Here is a 17,289-nt window from a genome sequence, read left to right on the forward strand (position 1 = left end):
GGCGGGGTCTCGGGCGCGGGGAGGGGCGTGTGCCCCCCCGTATGGACACAGGGCCGGGCGCGTGGTTACGCGTGTGTCTGGGGCGCAGGTAAGCGTGGGGGTGCCCCTGCGGGGCGGTGCGATGCCCCGGGAGCCCTTGGCAAGGTCACTGCGGAGAGGCCGGGGGCTGGGACGGGGCTGGCCGCGGCGGCCTGCGGCCCAGGTCCGTGGCCAGTCGCGGCGGAGCTGTCACGTGCTGGAGGCGCTGCCCGCAGCCCGGCCGCGGCAGCGGAGGCGTTAATGGAGGCTGATGAAATGGGTATGGGCCGGGGGAGTCCCTTCCTCCCCCGCGAGGTCGGAGCCACCTTTCCCTTTCACCTGAGGATCCTGCCCGCCAGGATCCTGCTTCATTCTCTATATTGCCTCTGTCATCTCCAACAGCTGCATCCTTCTTCCTGGGTGTTTGGATCAGGGTGTTGTCCAGGGCTGGGGGCTTGACTCCACCTGTGTTGGTCCAGGAGGAAAGGATGCAGGGTAAAGGCATGAGCAGAGAGAAGCCGTTTTTGTTGCTTCATTTTGTTTCCCACGTCTTGGCATGGCAGAGCCTCATTTAAAATGCATTATAAGTGCGGAGTCATACATTGAAAATGCATTATAAATGCGGCCTCGTGCAGTCTTAACTCTGCCTCCTTGGACGTGGCAAGAGGGATAGCAAATATAACCATACCTAACCCTTCCCTAAGCAAACCTGCACTGTCTCTGAGTCCAGTGCAGCCCCGAAGCATCTGTGTAATGTGTAGCACCCCACCAAGGTCCTTGCTGCTCTCCAAGCAGCAGCTTGGATCCAGGGAGAGCTTAATCTTGGTGGACAGGGGCTGATTTCTTTTCATTCACTGTGCTGCATTACTGGGAAAACTATGACGTTCTGATTTAACTTAATGAACCCTGATATTGTGTTCCCTTTTAATATCTCATTGTACATCTAATAAAAAAAATGCAAGCTTATTGGTTGCATCCCAGAATGTCTCCCTTGGAGAGCAAAAGGATGCCTTGTCTGCACTAATCATAGCAAACCTTGTACATATCGATGTGGCAGTATTACTATGTACTGGACTGGACTAATGTAGATAGGTCTTGCATGTTTTTATCACAGTGATGGAGGAAAACCCCCCCAAACTCAGGTTTTCCAGGTGTGATGGTTAATGTGTCCTGTCAGCTCTAGCACGTACCTACTCTGCTATTAGCACCAGAGCAGATGGTGTTTTGCTTATCGCACAAAAAAAGGATTGGGGGGGGGGTGTTTGGAGGAACAGAACCCAACCAGGCACTGTCATTTTGTAGTATAGTTGGAAGTGAAGTTAAGGCCTTTTGGTGTGATTGTGAATGATGGAGATAATGCATACGACTGCTGGCACTAAGTAAGATTTCTAAACTATTTGCTTCCAGATTTTTTTAGACCATGAGCAAAGCATAAATATATAGTATATGTATATATATGTTTTTGGAGAAGGAAATCTTTCAACTTGACGCTCTTGAAATTATATGCAGATAGTTCTGTTTAAACCAAGTCTAGCTTAATGGGATGCTGGGGCCTGTACGGATGAAGTTTCCTTTTTGAAGTTCATAAAGGACAAATCGGGCCTACCTAACTAGATCAATGCTTGTATGGCATATCAGGATTGGTGACTGAAGGGAAATTGGTAGAAGTGGGATTTGAAATTTAGTAAAATGATTGACTGAAGTGTCTCAAATTATTTTGCTTCACGTGAATTACAATGTACTTTGATTTGACATGGTCTGTGGGATCAAAACTTCATAATATTAATAAAGCATATTAAGTAGCAGAGAAAGCTCATAGGGAAAGCCCAGTAGTGAGTTTAACATCTTCCATTTTTCTGTTTACTCCTCCTGAACGTTAGTGAAAAACACACGTATTAGCAAGTTACAAAAGCTGATGACCTAGAGAGATTTAAAATTGAGGACAAATTTAACTTAGAACAGTGCATCTAGTATACGTGGAAAAAAGTGCTGGAAATACCCGTTCAGTAGGAGCATGATATTTTGAAAAGACTATATGAAAGAACTAAGATTGAGAGTGGTTAGAAAATTAGACATGAATTTGATACTTTTACTGCTATACATTGCAATTTTTGATCTTTTCTTGGTAGAAGCATTGTGTAATCGAGTCTGGAGTGTGCTAATCTTTCCCTTTGGGGCTTTTGGCTGCGATTAAGTGTAACAAGATGAATACTTGGTACGTTCTCTGTTTAGGGTACAGTTGCGGATGGTCACCGTCTATGGTCAACTGGCTGTCTCAATTTCTGCGATCATCCTTTGGCTCTGTTGTGACTGTACTGGGGATATTCCAGGTGCAAATCCAGTTCAGAAAGATACTGACATATTAGAAGGAAAATGGAAAAATCTGACTTGGTCAGGAGCTTGGAATAACTGATTTGGAAGCAAGAAATAAGAAGCAAAATGTATAGTTTGGCTCAGTGTTTAAGATGGAGGTGTGAAATGCTGTAGTTTAAGTATGCCAGAGGTATAAATAATCAGGAGGAGAAAGAAACCTGTTAGTGATTCAAGAATGTGTAATTATGAGAAATGGTGTGAAAATGAGCAGAAGAGACTGAATCATGAGATGTATTTTTTTTAAGCTGGACACCCTTCAGGGTGGAATATTCAGTGTACTTTAGCCCCTAGAAAGTTAGGCAGGTTGTCTTAATACATTTTAAACCTAGAAAGCACATTATTATTATCACACCATCAGAGCTCCTGCACAACAGATCCATCAGTAATTCCTGCATGTATCACTTAACTTCCAGCTAAGCCAAAGAATGTCTTTAGAAAGACATTCAGTCTTTTCTTTGAAGACTTCCAATAATAGAGACTCCATCACATCCCTATCAGACTATTTCAGTGGCTAGGGATCCTTACTTAAAAGTGCATTCTATTTCTAGGCTGAATTTGTCTGTTAGAGATGGAGTGGCCAGTTTAAAGAGACTCTAAAGCATCAGCTCAGAGCACCTGTCAGTACAAATGACTTGCTGCTCTAAACCTAAGACACTGTCACCCAGGCTGGAAGTTGCTTTGAAACCCAACAGCCACTAAACACTGAGCTGTCTTGCTAACTGCTACTGACTGCTTTTTTTCCTTTACTGACTAACTGGCAAGGCTTATTCTGCTCCAGTCAGAGGTACTCTGTGCATGAGTCTAAGCTATTCATTCTGAGACAACTTTTACTACATATTAAGAAACTGTAGCCCAGTGAGAATGCTGTATATCCAGGTTATTAGTGTGAAATAATAATTAATCGATACAGTAATGGAGTAATGCAGCCTGTGCATTTTCTGTTTCTTTCATAGCCTGTTTAATACTTCACAGATGTTTGCAGTCTCAAAAGAGGGGCTGGATATCAGTTCAGTCATGAAGAAATGATCCCAGGGGGAAGGAGGTATCCCTCTCCCCATTTTATACATAGGGAAATGAGCCACTAAGTGTGTAACTTGGCCAGTGTCATAGCATTTGATGAAGTAGGCTGTAGCCTAGCAGAGCTCATGCCTCTGAATGAGTTAGTCTGTAAAGTGCCACACTGCCCTGTCCTCTGCCTAACTTCAGACTAACACGGCTAACTACCTACCTCTTTCTTGACCAACATCAAACAGGGTGTTGTGCCAGACCTAGGATTTGAACTCGTATTCATGAATCCCTTTTCATTGCCTGAATTTAAAAAAGGAATCTTTTCTCTTGATTTTGCTGTGTCTCTTTCCTTTATTATGGTTGTAAGCTGTGGTGTTCACAGTTGGTTTCTCTTAGCTGGAAGAAAATGATTCCACTCCCATGCTGTGCACCCCTTTGGGGTCACTTCTGTTTCTTCTCATGTTTTGGGCCCTTCAAGATGTGTTCTGCTGGAATTTGATACTTTTTGGTCCAGGCCAGGGAGAACTCCAGATTGCAGTGGTTGGAGATTCCTGTCCTTTCTGGGTGAAGTGAATTTCTTGCTGGTTAAATGTGCTGAGTTGACAGTTCCTGGTATGAATCTTCTGCTTGTCCATAGAGTAGGTATTCCTCTACCTCATTTCTTACCAGTACAGTTAATTTGTGTTCCTTGTGGGGAGAACTGTTCTTTTTGTCTGGTCCTTTGCAGGTACATTTTTAAATACTGTGAACTCAAGGGCCTAATTAACACCTCTTCTGAAGGCAGTTTTGGTGAGGAGGATGTATCCTCTCTAGAACAAAGCAGATACCCTGCAAATTCATTTCTCACAAGGGTTGCTGAACAACCATTTGATGGTAACTATGTTTCCAGCAATTAACTAACTGGTATGAAAGGGGTGATGTTGTGTTAGCCTTTGCCACAGAGTTCTGCCAGAGCTGATATAGCTCTGCCAGCAACACTCCTGGTAGGGATGCATTCCCTGGAGTTTGTGTCATGAGGAAGATGGTGTAGATCTGTCAGTAGACCTCCTGCTGGCAGAGCTGTGGCCACACCGGGAGGGCTGGCCATTGCTGTTGTAGTTAAAACATCATTGGCTCCTGTAGGGTAGAGTTCAAAAGCTGTGTTTCCCTTTTTCCCTTGACTGTCTCATCACACTCTTCTTACCACTTTTTGTGCATGGACTCTTAATGAGAACTGGATTTTCCATTCTCTCTTCATCATGGTGTTGGTGCTTAGTATGGAAGGACCTTGTGCAGTCCACCATCCTGTCTCCTGCTTAGCTCTAAAATAGTTGTTGGCAAGTAACTTTTTCTTCAACCTTCCCTGACAACACTTCATACAATGCTTTTGTGGCACTTGAGAACAAGTCTGTCAAACTGGAATCTCCCACATGCCAGAATACTAACCCCAAAGGCACCGAATCCATCCTCTGCATCACTTCCTGCCCTGGCCTGACTAGAACAAGAACCAGAAATTGTAAGAACTTAGTAGAAGGCTGGTGTGGGTTGGGAGGATCTGGGCCACTGTTTGCAGACAGTTTGAAGAAGGCATGAAGTACTAGACATGAAGCCCATAAAGTGGGATGAGGTATGTTTGTCGGGGAAGTCACAGTGACTGGTCTGGAAGTGAAATGGCAGGGGGGGTAGATTGCTGAGTGCTAGGTCAGGGACTAGGTACATTCCAAAATCTATTCAACTTTGGGTTTATACATTTCTCAATTTCATGCCCTTTGGAGATGCACAGAAACCACTGATGCCATTTATCAGTGTTCCCTTCCTGATCCCTTCTCTTTTCTAGTGAATAGTTTTTTTCATCAATCAGTTGGCTAGGACAGAGGACTTCACTTCATTTGCAGCTTTGATATGCATGAGTATATTGTGAGGATCCTGGGGAGCAGTTTCTTGACCTGTTGCATTTCTTCCCCAAGAAGGAAATTCCAGCTTAAGGATTCCGTGAGAGATATTACTTGTGAAATAAATAGCATGAACAACTCCTGGGCTTCAGATCTGCCTAAGAGGAGGCTATCAATCATATATCATAGGAACGTAGCCCTGGAAGAGACCTCATGAGCTCCTGCCCTCTTTTCTCTGTTGTCTGGCTAGGTTGCTTCTGATTTGTCTACTGCTCTCTTGCGATGTCTCCTCTTGTGGGCATAGAGCAGCTCCAAACAAGGGACTACCTGGAGGGTGGCATAGTGACATCAGAGAGGGCTCTGATGAGAAGTGAGTAATTTAAGGGTTTACTTCTTGTTAGTTGGGATTCAGCAACTCCCTTGTTTTAAGTTCTTTGTATGTGTTGCCTTACCATTGTATCAAAGCTGCTTTTTAATTTTTCATGGCTGTTGATCTCCAGTTTATCGCTTGTGAAAAAAGGCCTCTCAGCATCTATAGTGTCAGAACTCTGGCCTGCTTCATGCATAGAGAAGTGAATATAGGACTGGAAAGGATCTCTTGAATCATTAAATCTAGTCCCCTGCTGCTGCAGGCAATGCTGATAATTGGAGCAAAATTTAACATAAGAGTATCTTCTAGTAACATACTGAAGCGGGGGAGGTGAGCAGGGTTCTAGCTCTGAGCACTGACCCTGGGGGGCTCAAAAATAACAGCAGCTGTGTTGCTGGCCTGGCTACAGCTGGGCTGCTGCCCCCTGTGTGGCTACTGTCCAGGGTGCTCAAGTGTCCAGCTTTACCTCTCGTATCTTCCCTTTAGAAACGAGCAAGTATGATGTTGTATCTAAAAATGTAATGCCATGGCACTTGAGGAAGATCCCGACTAATCCAGTTCAGGGCAACACAGCTTGTGATATTGAGTATTGTACAGCCTGTATAAACAGACTTTGAGCTGTAATTTAAAGACAGATGGCAAGCTGACGAAGCAGAGGGAAACTGCTGCAGATGGAAAGATATGCATCAGAGAAGGCTCTTGCAGCTCTCACAGCAAGCTTGCATGAGGTGCAGACAAGAGGATGGGCTGAAAAAGCATGGATAGAAGTGAGAAAGACAGTACTCTAAGATGCAGTTTACCAAAACAAATCCCTGGAAGTTAATTTTAAAAGTAAGATCAATCTTTAGCTGGATCCTTCAGATAAAAGGGAACAAAAAGTTGTCTTGGAGTGTGAGTGTTGGGATTTCTCTTATGTGAGATGGACAGCACTATTCTGCACACACTGGTGTCATAGAGAGTTCTGGGGAAGATTATATATGTGATTGCAGTAGATGGGGATTAATTCTGTAGATCCTAATGTGATTACCCTGCACATCACCATGATGACTAGTTATGTTTCACTGGTCCCTCAAATTATGCATCATCACTGTCGCTTTCCCATGAAACAGGTTTTATACTATTGAAGAACAAAGATAGAAATATGTTGGTTCGTAGACTTCACTCATATGCTGCAGTCCCTCTCATGACTTCCTGCTCATTTCTGTGGCCAGTTCAAGGCCCTGGTCTTGCTTTTCAAAGCCAGCAGTGGGTGGAGCCCCAGCTAAGTTAGTGGCCATGTGGCTGTTAATGGAGACGGCTGTCTGTGCTTCTTTAGAGCAGTGTTTCTCAACTCGTAGGTTATAACTCAAAAGTGGGTCGCAAGAATATATGAAAGGGTTGAGAACAAACTTTAAAAATGGATTCTCCTTTAAAGGAGACAAATTTGGGAAACCACGGCTCTTCCCGTGCTGGCTGGCAGAGTTCCAGCCTGCAAGGGGCTGCTTAGGGCCCTCCTGTGCCTCACGTTCTCACCCCCCTGCCCAGTGCACTGGAGCTGGGGCCTGGGGCAGTGGGTTGGGAGTGAGGAGCACTGGATTGAGGCTGGCCATCAATGTTTACAAATAGGTCCTGGTACAGAAAAGGTTGTGAACCACTGCTCTAGAGAGAGGTAGTTAGCCATGTTAGTTATAAATCAGGCTTCTGCAGGTCAGGGTGGCACCTTAGAGACTAATGGTTCAGAGGGTCATAAACTTTCATAGGTGACAGCCTACTTCATCAGATGCTGTTGTGGTCACCTACAACAGCTTATGCCTCTGAACCGGTAAGTCTCTGAGGTGCCACTCTACCCTGCCTTATGCTTCTCTAGGGCAAATTATCTTTTATTGGCACTTCTGCCCTCTGACTTTAGTCTCATGCTTGCATTAGTAGGTGGAGAGCCTTCCTAGAGATGCTAGCTGAAGGGTGAAACTCAAAAGGGCCAAAAATGGGGAGTTGTGCAGAGCTACTTTGGAGAAGCAGGATCCTGTGTGTGGTTGTGATGGAGTTTTATCAGCTGATGAGTGCTGTTTTTCAGCTATGTGCAGTTGAGCACTACTGCTACTTTGTATTCAGGCCTGGGGAAGTCCTTATGATTGGGAGGCTAGAGCATGTGGTGTAGATATTACACTGTCATCTGGTGTGGGAAATTTCAGGTGCGCAAGAGGAGGCTGTTTAATTGATGGCTTCAAGTGGCCCTTGTGCCTGGGTGAAGCTTGTTTGTGGTGTGGGCAGTGCTGGCAGCCTTGGTTGCTGAGTGGAGAGGGGGAGGGCTGCAGCTACTCTATAAATAGCTCTGACAGCCTGAGATCTGGGGACAGAGATTGGGTTGCTATGGCGACTGATCTGAATCAGATTACCTGCAGCTCCTATTTCCCAGTTTATGCATGCCTGGTGGCTGTATGGTCTTACATTTGTTGGAGGATGCTGTGATCAAATACTTAGCCAAATAGACAGGATAGAGGAAGGAAGCAAGTTCTTAGCTAGTGTACAACAAGGATGGTAAAACCAGTTACTACAGTAACCTAGAGCCGGAATCATTCAGGCTGTTATCTTGTGATGCTGTGGTAATATCCTTGTCTGAGGGGCATGTAGTATTTGTCTCTGTATTATTCTGGTTGTGGTAATCTGCGCAGGGATGTTGACAAATAAAGCTAGCTGCCTCTTACCTTGCTTAGTGTGACATGGAGGCAGCTGTCCCAACCAGCCTCCAGAGCAAGAATGATATGGATTGGAGAACTGACTTTGAGTCTAGAGTGCATTTCTAAATCAGCATGAGGGTGCCAGTGGTTTGGGGAGGCCAGGAGAGAGAGAATATTTTTTCTGTGTGAAAGCTGCTTTCTAGGTATGGTAGGGTTGCTGTGGACTGCTCTCCAGAAGGGCTGTTTTTTGTTTCTGATTATGAGCCTTGTCTTGGGGCTTGTGCACTAATCAACTTGGGCATTTGTACACGCCATGGGGGTTTACTTTGGTTTAATTCTCCCTCAGTTGAAGTGATGGGTCTTTAAAACCACCACTTCAGTTTAGGGTGAAGTAACCCCTATAGCATGTACACAAGGGTTGGGCCTGACCCTTACCTGCCACTCCAACAGTGGGGAGGGGAGGGTGAGCTGCCTAGGGGCTGAGTGGTCTCTGAGCTGGGGGTGGGGATGGTGCTTCCCTCCATGGCAGAGGGGGCACCCCCAGGCGGCAACCACCTGCAAGCACCCAGCCTGAGCAGTCCCAGAGTGTGCCGCAGCGGTGGAGGGAAGCACTGGACCACCATGCAGCACAGGCAGGCTCCGGGGAGGGAAAAATAAAGGATCAGGCTCATCACTTCTTTCTTTTTTTCCCCTTCAGTGGAGCCTGCTTGTACAGGCTGCCACTGGGCTGCCTGCAGAGCTCCTGTGATGATTGGGGCCGGGTGCTTCCCTCCCACCTCAGAGATGTTTTATTTTACTGCGTCCCAAAGTCATGTAATGCGCATTACGCCGCTGGCATGTTTGCAGTGTTTTTAAAATGAGTCCTGTCTATCCTCAGAGCCATACCTGTGTATTAATATATTTGGAGCATGCAGTCTCTGAATGCTTTGTTGGCTTGCCCAGGCGGAGTGCACTGTGCAGATGCAGGTGAAGTGGCTGCACTGGTACAGCAAGTCCTTCCAGCTCTGCCTATAGAAACTGCTCTGATTTCTGGCAGACTCCTTCAGTGGACCCTGGAGCAGCCAAGGCCTATTTTGAGTAGTTCTCAGCTCAGCTGCAAAAGTTGAAAAACCTGAAAAACAAGGATTATAATTTCCATGCAGTTATTTTCATCTAAATGTCCCAAGCAGGTTGAGTGCCCTATTATATTGGGCACTCTAAATGCAAACTTTTTTAGACCTATTTTAAATGTTTAGTGTTAAAAGCAGCCAAAATAGAAAACTTCATGCACATGTGATATTGGGGTTTATGGTCTGTACCTGTGAGAGGTTAATATGAATACCATATGTGTTAAACTTATGAGTAGCTGTTCATAAACAATAAAACTTTAAAAAAACAACTTGAATGTGAAATTGCAGGAGAAGAAATCATCCACAGACTGGATTGTATTAAGTATGATCTCAACAGAGATTATGGATTTTTATTCCATTACCTGTACTAGCTTTTATAACCCCTCTGTTCCTTAGGGGGTTAATTTCTTTGTTTATCTCATTTTAGTCCTTCAATTTACCTTCTTTTCTTTAGCTGTATACCCCTTCTTACTCCTTTCTTTCCCTATCCTTTGTATATAAATTATCCTATTCCTTTCTCTTTAGTAGCCCTGGTCTCTGCAAGTCCATTCCTACCATTCTCTCTACAAATCCATTCATGAGATTTATTGCTATGGACCACAGCCTGGTAAAAGCCAGTTTGAATTCATAGAAATGGAGACATATAATGTCAGAGATGCCAGCTACAAACCTATATTGAGGATGAATGCTGCCAAATATCAGGTCTCATCTCAGGAGAATGTTAACGGAAGATGAGCACAGCCACAAGAAACACTAATAACATGCTTCAGTGAACAAGAGTTCCTGTGGGACCTATCCAGTAATTCTGGTTAGCACTTCCATATCTTGCTCTGTTGTATACATTGGCAGAGATCAAGGTCCTGTACATATGCCACTCCTTGAACTGGTGACTGTAGAGATTTGAATCAGATTTTTACAGAATCCATCTATTAGGGAACCAGCAGAGCATCTGTTGTGCCAGATACTAGCTAGGGATAATGAATGGGGCCCGTTCAGGTTGCAGCTCAATGCAGACACCTGGAAAGGGAGAGCTCAGAATCCACTGGCTGGAAAATAATGATTCCTTAGTTTTAGGTGCTTTTATTTTCTTGGGTGACATATTTACTTTACATAAGAACATGAGAATTACCATTTCCTGGGTCAGACCTCAGGTGCATCTTGCTCAGTATCCCATGTCGCATGGTGGCATGCTGAAAGGGGGAGTGAACAGGGTATGGCCAGAGTTTTCTCCACTGTTCCTCTCTTCGTTGCAGCCTCCAGCATTTGAGGTTTAAGAAGTTCTAATTTGGGGGCTGTATCTCTAACTCCTGTGCTCAATAGGTACTGATGCCCCTTTCCTCCAACAATCTGTCCAATCCTATTTTGAATCTAGCTAAACTGTCAACTTCCACAACATCTGGTGGCAATGAGTTCCACACTTTAATTACATGCTGTGTAAAAAAGAACTTCCTTTTGTTAGTTTTAAGCTTACTACCTACAAGTTTCATTTTATGACCCCTAATTCTTGTATTGTGAGAGAGAAATAATAAATTCTTATTAGCTTTCTCCATTTAATATTTTGTGAACCCGTATCATGTTCCCCCTCAAGCATCGCTTTTTTTTAAACTGAATAGGCCTAGCCTCTTTCTTTAGTTTGTCCTCATATGGAAGCCCTTCCATGCCACTAATCATTCTTGTTGCCCTTCTCTGGACCTTCTCTAGTTCTGTATTCTTTTTGAAGTATGGGGACCAGAACTGGACACAGTATTCAAGCTGTGGATGTAACCTGTGTCGGGGTAACCGAACACCAAGTGAATCGGGCCCAAGGTCACAGTGGGCCGGGGTGGCAATTGGAATACGAACAGGTGGGATTAGCGGTGGTGGAGTGTGAGCTGTAAGGGAAGTTTAAACAAAGATGATTTATTTACTCATGCTTGGGAAGCGGAGGCTCAGATACTTCTTCAGTTACAGTATAGTGAACAACAAAGGGGTCTGTTGGCCCACGGGGTTCACTAGCGAGCCCTTGCTTTCTACCCCCCGAGGGATAGGTGCGGCTGCCCACTAGCTAGTCCCAACAGCTCATGAATGGGATAACAAACAACAAAAACTGTAATGTAGTGAATCGAGGAACGGGGTTGTGACGTCAGTCCAAAAGACAGTCTGTAAACTGAGGTCGGAGATGAGAAGCCAGAACGAAGTAAGCCGAAGTCAAAATCGAAGCCAAACAGTCCCGTAACCGAGATCAAAAAGACGAGTCGCTCCACCCGCCGTCTGCAGCCTCTGCTCACAGGGTCCCTGCCGTCCGCAGCCTCTGCTCACAGGATCGTTCTCTCCCTGTGAGACAGTCCCTGCACAGGGTCGAGCACAGTCTCTCCTCCAAAACTCACGCTCTTTTTTTCTGTTTTTTTGCACCAGTCCTGGAAGCACTGGAATACCAGGTCAATGCATGGAGTGGATGGAGCACGCTCCAGTTCTACCACCCAATACCAAAAAGGATCTGCTCAATATAGACCTCCTATGGAGAACATATCAGAGACAATTACCCTGGGGAGCTCGCCTACGTGGTCACGCTGCTTCCCCAGACTATGCACAACATTAGTCCAAAGCAAAAGGCTTATACTCACTCACTCACACTCTCACTCTCTCACCCAGCTGGCTACACCTGGGTGGCGGCTCACAAACCTTTTATAAGAATTTAGTGGCCAATCAGAACGCTCTTCACAGAGAAATTTCTAGTCAAATTACATCATGCAGTCAGTGAACAGAGCATGTGCCTTAGATCAGATTACCTCATGCTCTGTGATTGACAAGCCTCCAGGTCACCCAGAGGGCACATTCTAGGGGCCTGTCTATAGTTTTAACTCCCTGTGATGGCAGCACCAAACTTAAGTTTTTTCTTATAAAGGATTGCTTACAATTCTCTTCTTAAAAATCCCAAACCTTTTGTTCATCTTTTTGATGGCTGCTGAGCATATTGATGGCTCCTGGGCATATTTGGCTTTCTAAACAAATTAGGAAGAATGTGACTGGCTCTATCCCAGACAGAAAATTATCTCAGGTGGAACAGATTTATTTTTTTTGGTCTTTTCTCATCAAAGGGTGAATGAACACTATGGCTTGCGTGGCAGAAGTTGGACTTAGCAAAATTAAGTTGGTATCCAGAAATCTTATTGCTCATTGTAAATCAGTTTGGTGATATGGAGGTTGACTGTTTTGCATTTGTCGCCCATTAAAGTGTTCTGTCACCTCAGGACCCAACATGATGAATGACCACTTGAGCAGTTTCTGTTGTTCCTGTCCTATCTTTTCTAGCACTATATAAAAGACAGGAAGGAGAGAATGGCAGTGATACTGTGTTGTCTGTCTGTGCTTCTCTGCCTGAAGAGGCTATATCTCTTGAGCCTGATTAGCTACATATGGGACTTTCTCATTTCCCTGCTATGCAGAAGATGTCTTTTATTGTAAAAACAAAAACAAAACCCCCAAAAGAAAACAAAACCCTCCCAAAAGTCCTCATACTAGACAGGTAAAAAAAAAGAACACTAGAAAGAAATCAGATACGACTTATTCTACTGGCTGATGCAATATCCATAGTTTAACTCTGGGGTGTCCAACTTCAGAGTGGCTGGCGGTCACACCCATGTGATATGGGTGACCCTTCCACTATATAGGGGCCTCAGGTCTAGCCCCTGCCTTCCCTTCCAGCCAGAGTTTCCCTGGGCCTGGCAGGCCATGCCATGGCATCCTGGTCTCATGCTGGAAGCCAGAGCAGTTGCGGAGCTTTGAGGGGTGGGGAGCAGTAACTGACTGAGAATTGGACATCCTTGGCTTTTAATGAATATATTAAGGAAAGGATGGCCAACCCGTGGTACATGTGCCACAAGTGGCACAGTTATTTTTTTGTGTGGCACACAGAAAAATCAGTGAGGTGACAGGCAGCACAGCACCAGATAGGAGAGGGAGCAGAGCTGGTAGGGGAAAGGGATCAGACCTGCACTTAAGGACGATGTGGGGCTAATTTATGGCACATCTGTGAAAAAAAGTTGGCCTCGACTGCATTAAGCAACTGACTGAAGCAGTTATAAGGTTCTCTAGGGAGATCTTACTGTAGTTGTGGAAGACTGTCCAACCCAAAACTTAATGGCTCTGCAGTTTAATGTTGTTAGTATGGTCAAGAATAGTACATACTTCAAGGTTAAATGCTTCTTTATGGGAGTGATACCTACTGAAGTCCCAAAAAGCTTTACAGCACTACATGTATTGAATGCCTACAAGACATTTTGCTATACTTGCTTAAATTGTACCTCTTGATAGTTGCTAACTTCCATCAAGTAAATTTTGGATGTAGTGGGAACTTTTTTGGAGACTTAATAACTGTACTTTTAATTTAGACAAATAGTCCCACAACTGTTGTGGTAGTTGGGAGCAAATTCAAAAGATTTTTCCTTACTATTGGCTATGAACCTGTGTTTAGGGCAAGACCTCACCTTTTTGTTCTATTATAGGTTTTCTGGAATAAAGCCTAAGGGACACACCTGTCCTTTCAGCCAAGAAAATCTTTTCTCTATTGGAAAACAAGCCCAAGAGCTAGGTTGCATTCAGACAAGGTAGCAGGAGTACAGAGACATGGATGATAAGAACAGTGAACATGCTCATATCACCCTGGTCCAGGTAGTGGACCTGCATCGCAACACAATCAACTCCTTCCAGTGGTGCACTTTATTAACACCGTTTGTTGCTAATTTGATATTTAAGCAATGATTGGTTAATCTCCTTTCTAAGGGGTCTTTTGTCTTATAAGGAAAATCCTGTGAATGTGAAACGGGGTCTGTAAAGATTGCCAATAGTATCTTTCTAAAATTTGTGATTTGATGATGTCACGTGTGGGTAATGTTTGGGGTGTTATGTCTGGTCTTGCAGACAGAAAAAAACAACTTCTCTTAAATAGCTACAGCTTGTGATAGTTTCATCATTAATAATTTTTATAATTTTGGAAATAGTGTACTGATTTATGCAATAAAACCTGTCCTCTATACTTTAACAAATTAAAACATTTACATGAAAGCTGTGCTTTTAGCAAATTAAATTATCATAGGATAAATTAACTTGTGGCAAGGTCTAAATCAGAACTAATAGGCTTGAGAGGGAAACTCAGCTGGGGAGAGGAGGGAAAGCAAGAGAAACTGCTGTTTGTGTGGGGCAAGCAATTTTGTTTTACCCAGGAATTGTCTGGGAATTGCAACTGGCCAGAACCCGTAGTAGGAAGAAGTGGACATGACCCAGGTGGCTGGTTTGACTGAAGCACATCAGCATCTGATTGAGTATTAGGAGAGTCTATTGCAAATGGGGGATCTGGAAGTTGAGTCAGGCTGGACAAAAAATTGTTTTTATTTCTAGTGTCTTTTGACTAAAGGATGCTAACTCCAGATGGGGGCTGCATGGAGAGGAGGTGAAGTCTTTGTAGTGTGTTGATGATGGTGGTGGTGGCGGGGGGAGAGATGGCATGGACAGGGGAGCCAGGAGCTGGGAGCCATGGCTACAGCGATCAAGATCATGGGCTGAAGACAGTTGGAGAGCAGCTGCATTGCCATGTCATTCCATGAGGAGGCCTACACAGCACATCTGCTGCTGTTGTCTTAGAACTGGTGAGAAACCTGCTGTTCTCTGGCAACTTACATGCTTGAGGTGGGGAGTAGTGGAGTTTGGTGCAGCAGGAAACTGTGCTACAAACCTAAATCATATTGTTTCAGGAAAATGGTTGTGCAGTCAGTAGAAATGTTTGAACGCTTGGCAGGCTAGAAAATTGCTGATCTGCCATTAGGAAGTGTTAGCTGCGCTGTTTGTCCTTGCATGGTTGTAGCCATGTCACAACTGCCACTGCTCATGAGCTTTGTTAGGTACTGATGCTCCTCTACAGTTGGAGAGGAGGGCTTTTCCTTGTGGGCAATATGTCTTCCTCCCTTTTGCTCTATCTGTGGAAGTACCACAGTTGTTCTTGGTGGCCTGTAGTGAGAAATCATTTTTGTTTGGCCTGCCTTCCCGCGATGGACTTCAGTCACTTTTACTGTCTCCAGTCCTTGATATGCAGTCCGAGAGACTCTCTTCCCAAGCCAGGTTGCTCTTCTGCTGCACAGCTTGTTCAGTCAGTCAGTCAGCTGTCTGATGGTGGATTCAGGCTGTTTAGGAATGTCTCCTTTGCACCTAAAAGTTTCCTCAGAAAAAGTATGTCAGCATTAAGTATTGGGGATAGGACACTCTTCAGGGAGAGCAGAGCCTCCGTGTAACAGTTGCTTTCTTCTTGGGGCCAAGAACTTTTTTTTCAGTTGAGATCTGAGGGGCAGCGTAAGAAAGGAGAAATGGGGGAAGATTTGGGCCAGGATCTCTTCATTTCCCTAACTTTCACTGACCCTTCAGATCAGAGAAAGTAAGTCAAATCTAAGGCTTGGAGGGAGACCAGCAAAATCCCTTTAAAAGGGATCTAGTAGTCACAAGCACTCTCCTTCATCCCTGTCTGCAGAGGAAAGCTTAAGCTGCTGCCTGAACAGGAAGACAGAGGCCCAGGAAAGGCATTTCTTTCCACGCTGCTTTAATTTCCTGCTCTTAATACCTAGGGTCATAATCCGATTTAATAGATGGGTTTTGAAACAGTGATTAATTGGAAGGAATAAGAGACAGCAAAAAAATGCCCTTCCAAAAGAGCACTTTATTCCATTGGCAACGCATAGGGTGTGCATGTGGGTGCATGTGCACCCCCTGAGTGTGGCAGTACACCCCCTGCAAAAAGGTGCCATTGATGTTGTTGGTGGTGCCTGTGAGGGGTGGCGACCCATGACCGCCCACTACTGACACTGCCAGCAGTGTCCGCAGGTGGTTCACAATCGCCACTGGCCACTGCTGCCACTGCCAGTGGTGTCTGCAGGTGGTCGCCGACTACCGGTCAGCGCTCGCTACTCCCCTTCTTGCCACTGACAGCACCACGGCTGCCTGTGGGAGCTCCCCTCTTGCCACAGTCATGCTTCTGCAGCCGACAGTGCTACTGCCACTGCCACCCGCAGGAGCTTGCTGTGCCCCCCCAGCCACTGGGGGCATGTGGCGTTCATGCTTTCTTCTCTTTCATCTGGTTATAACTTACAGTAAATGTTGGGAGTATGAACAGCCAGATAGCAACACGCTCAGTCTTGTAAATATATATGATGCTTAAATCCAAATCTGCCTACATGACATTTCACAAAGTTGACACATGTATGGATGGCTAACTTAGATTGTGAATCTGTGAGTCCTTCAGAAAGTGGCTGTTTGCTTTAAGTTTCCATAGACAATATAAAGTCTTCTCTATGCTATAATGGCGTCACTTTCTGCCTTTACAATGGCATCGGCGCTCTCTACATATGGAGCTCAACTTTTACTTACCAGCAGCCTTTCTACCACTTATGTTTCAGGATTCTTAGGTTTGCATTGCAGTCTATAGTGTGCGTTGCAGTGGCTGGATAAGATTGGTGGACTGAAGAGTAAAAGGTAGATACCACCAAGGGCAGATCTAGGATTTTGAAAGGGGAGGATGCAGATAGTGTAGTGTATCATCTCATATAAAGCAACACATCCTTTTTTATGACGTTAAAAAAACAACAACCTAGAAGCTTTAGTAATAAGCTAGTACCCTAGGGTTATATTACACAGTTTAAGACTGGAGCAAAACGAAATATAAATGTATTAATTTGCAATGTATTATGTGTAAAAACAAAACAAACGGCAAAAATAATCAACTAATGTAAAGTTGTTTCATTAGTTATGCGATCATTAAATTAAATAGAAATAGTTTCATAGTTTCTAGGGTCGGAAGGGACCTGATTAGATCATTTAGTCTGACCCCCTGCCATGGCAGGAAAGATTACTGGGGTCAAACG

At 44.6% G+C, this 17,289-nt stretch overlaps 1 protein-coding gene across 24 annotated transcripts in view; it reads left to right on the plus strand.

Annotated features, from left to right (window-relative positions):
• Positions 1 to 67: 67 nt before the first annotated feature.
• MADD (MAP kinase activating death domain) overlaps positions 68 to 17,289 on the plus strand; it is a 113,987-nt gene continuing 96,765 nt past the window's right edge. For 23 of the 24 annotated variants that reach the window (XM_019551548.1, XM_019551550.1, XM_019551556.1 and 20 more), the window contains exon 1: positions 3,350 to 3,433. The gene's annotated coding sequence lies outside the window, so the exon portion shown is untranslated. Of the gene's footprint in view, positions 89 to 3,349; positions 3,434 to 17,289 lie in introns of those variants that run through there. The other variant, XM_019551549.1, reaches the window with a different exon arrangement.

This window comes from Crocodylus porosus, unplaced genomic scaffold (assembly GCF_001723895.1).
Source record: "Crocodylus porosus isolate Cpor-Errol unplaced genomic scaffold, CroPor_comp1, whole genome shotgun sequence".
Lineage (NCBI taxonomy): Eukaryota > Metazoa > Chordata > Crocodylia > Crocodylidae > Crocodylus > Crocodylus porosus.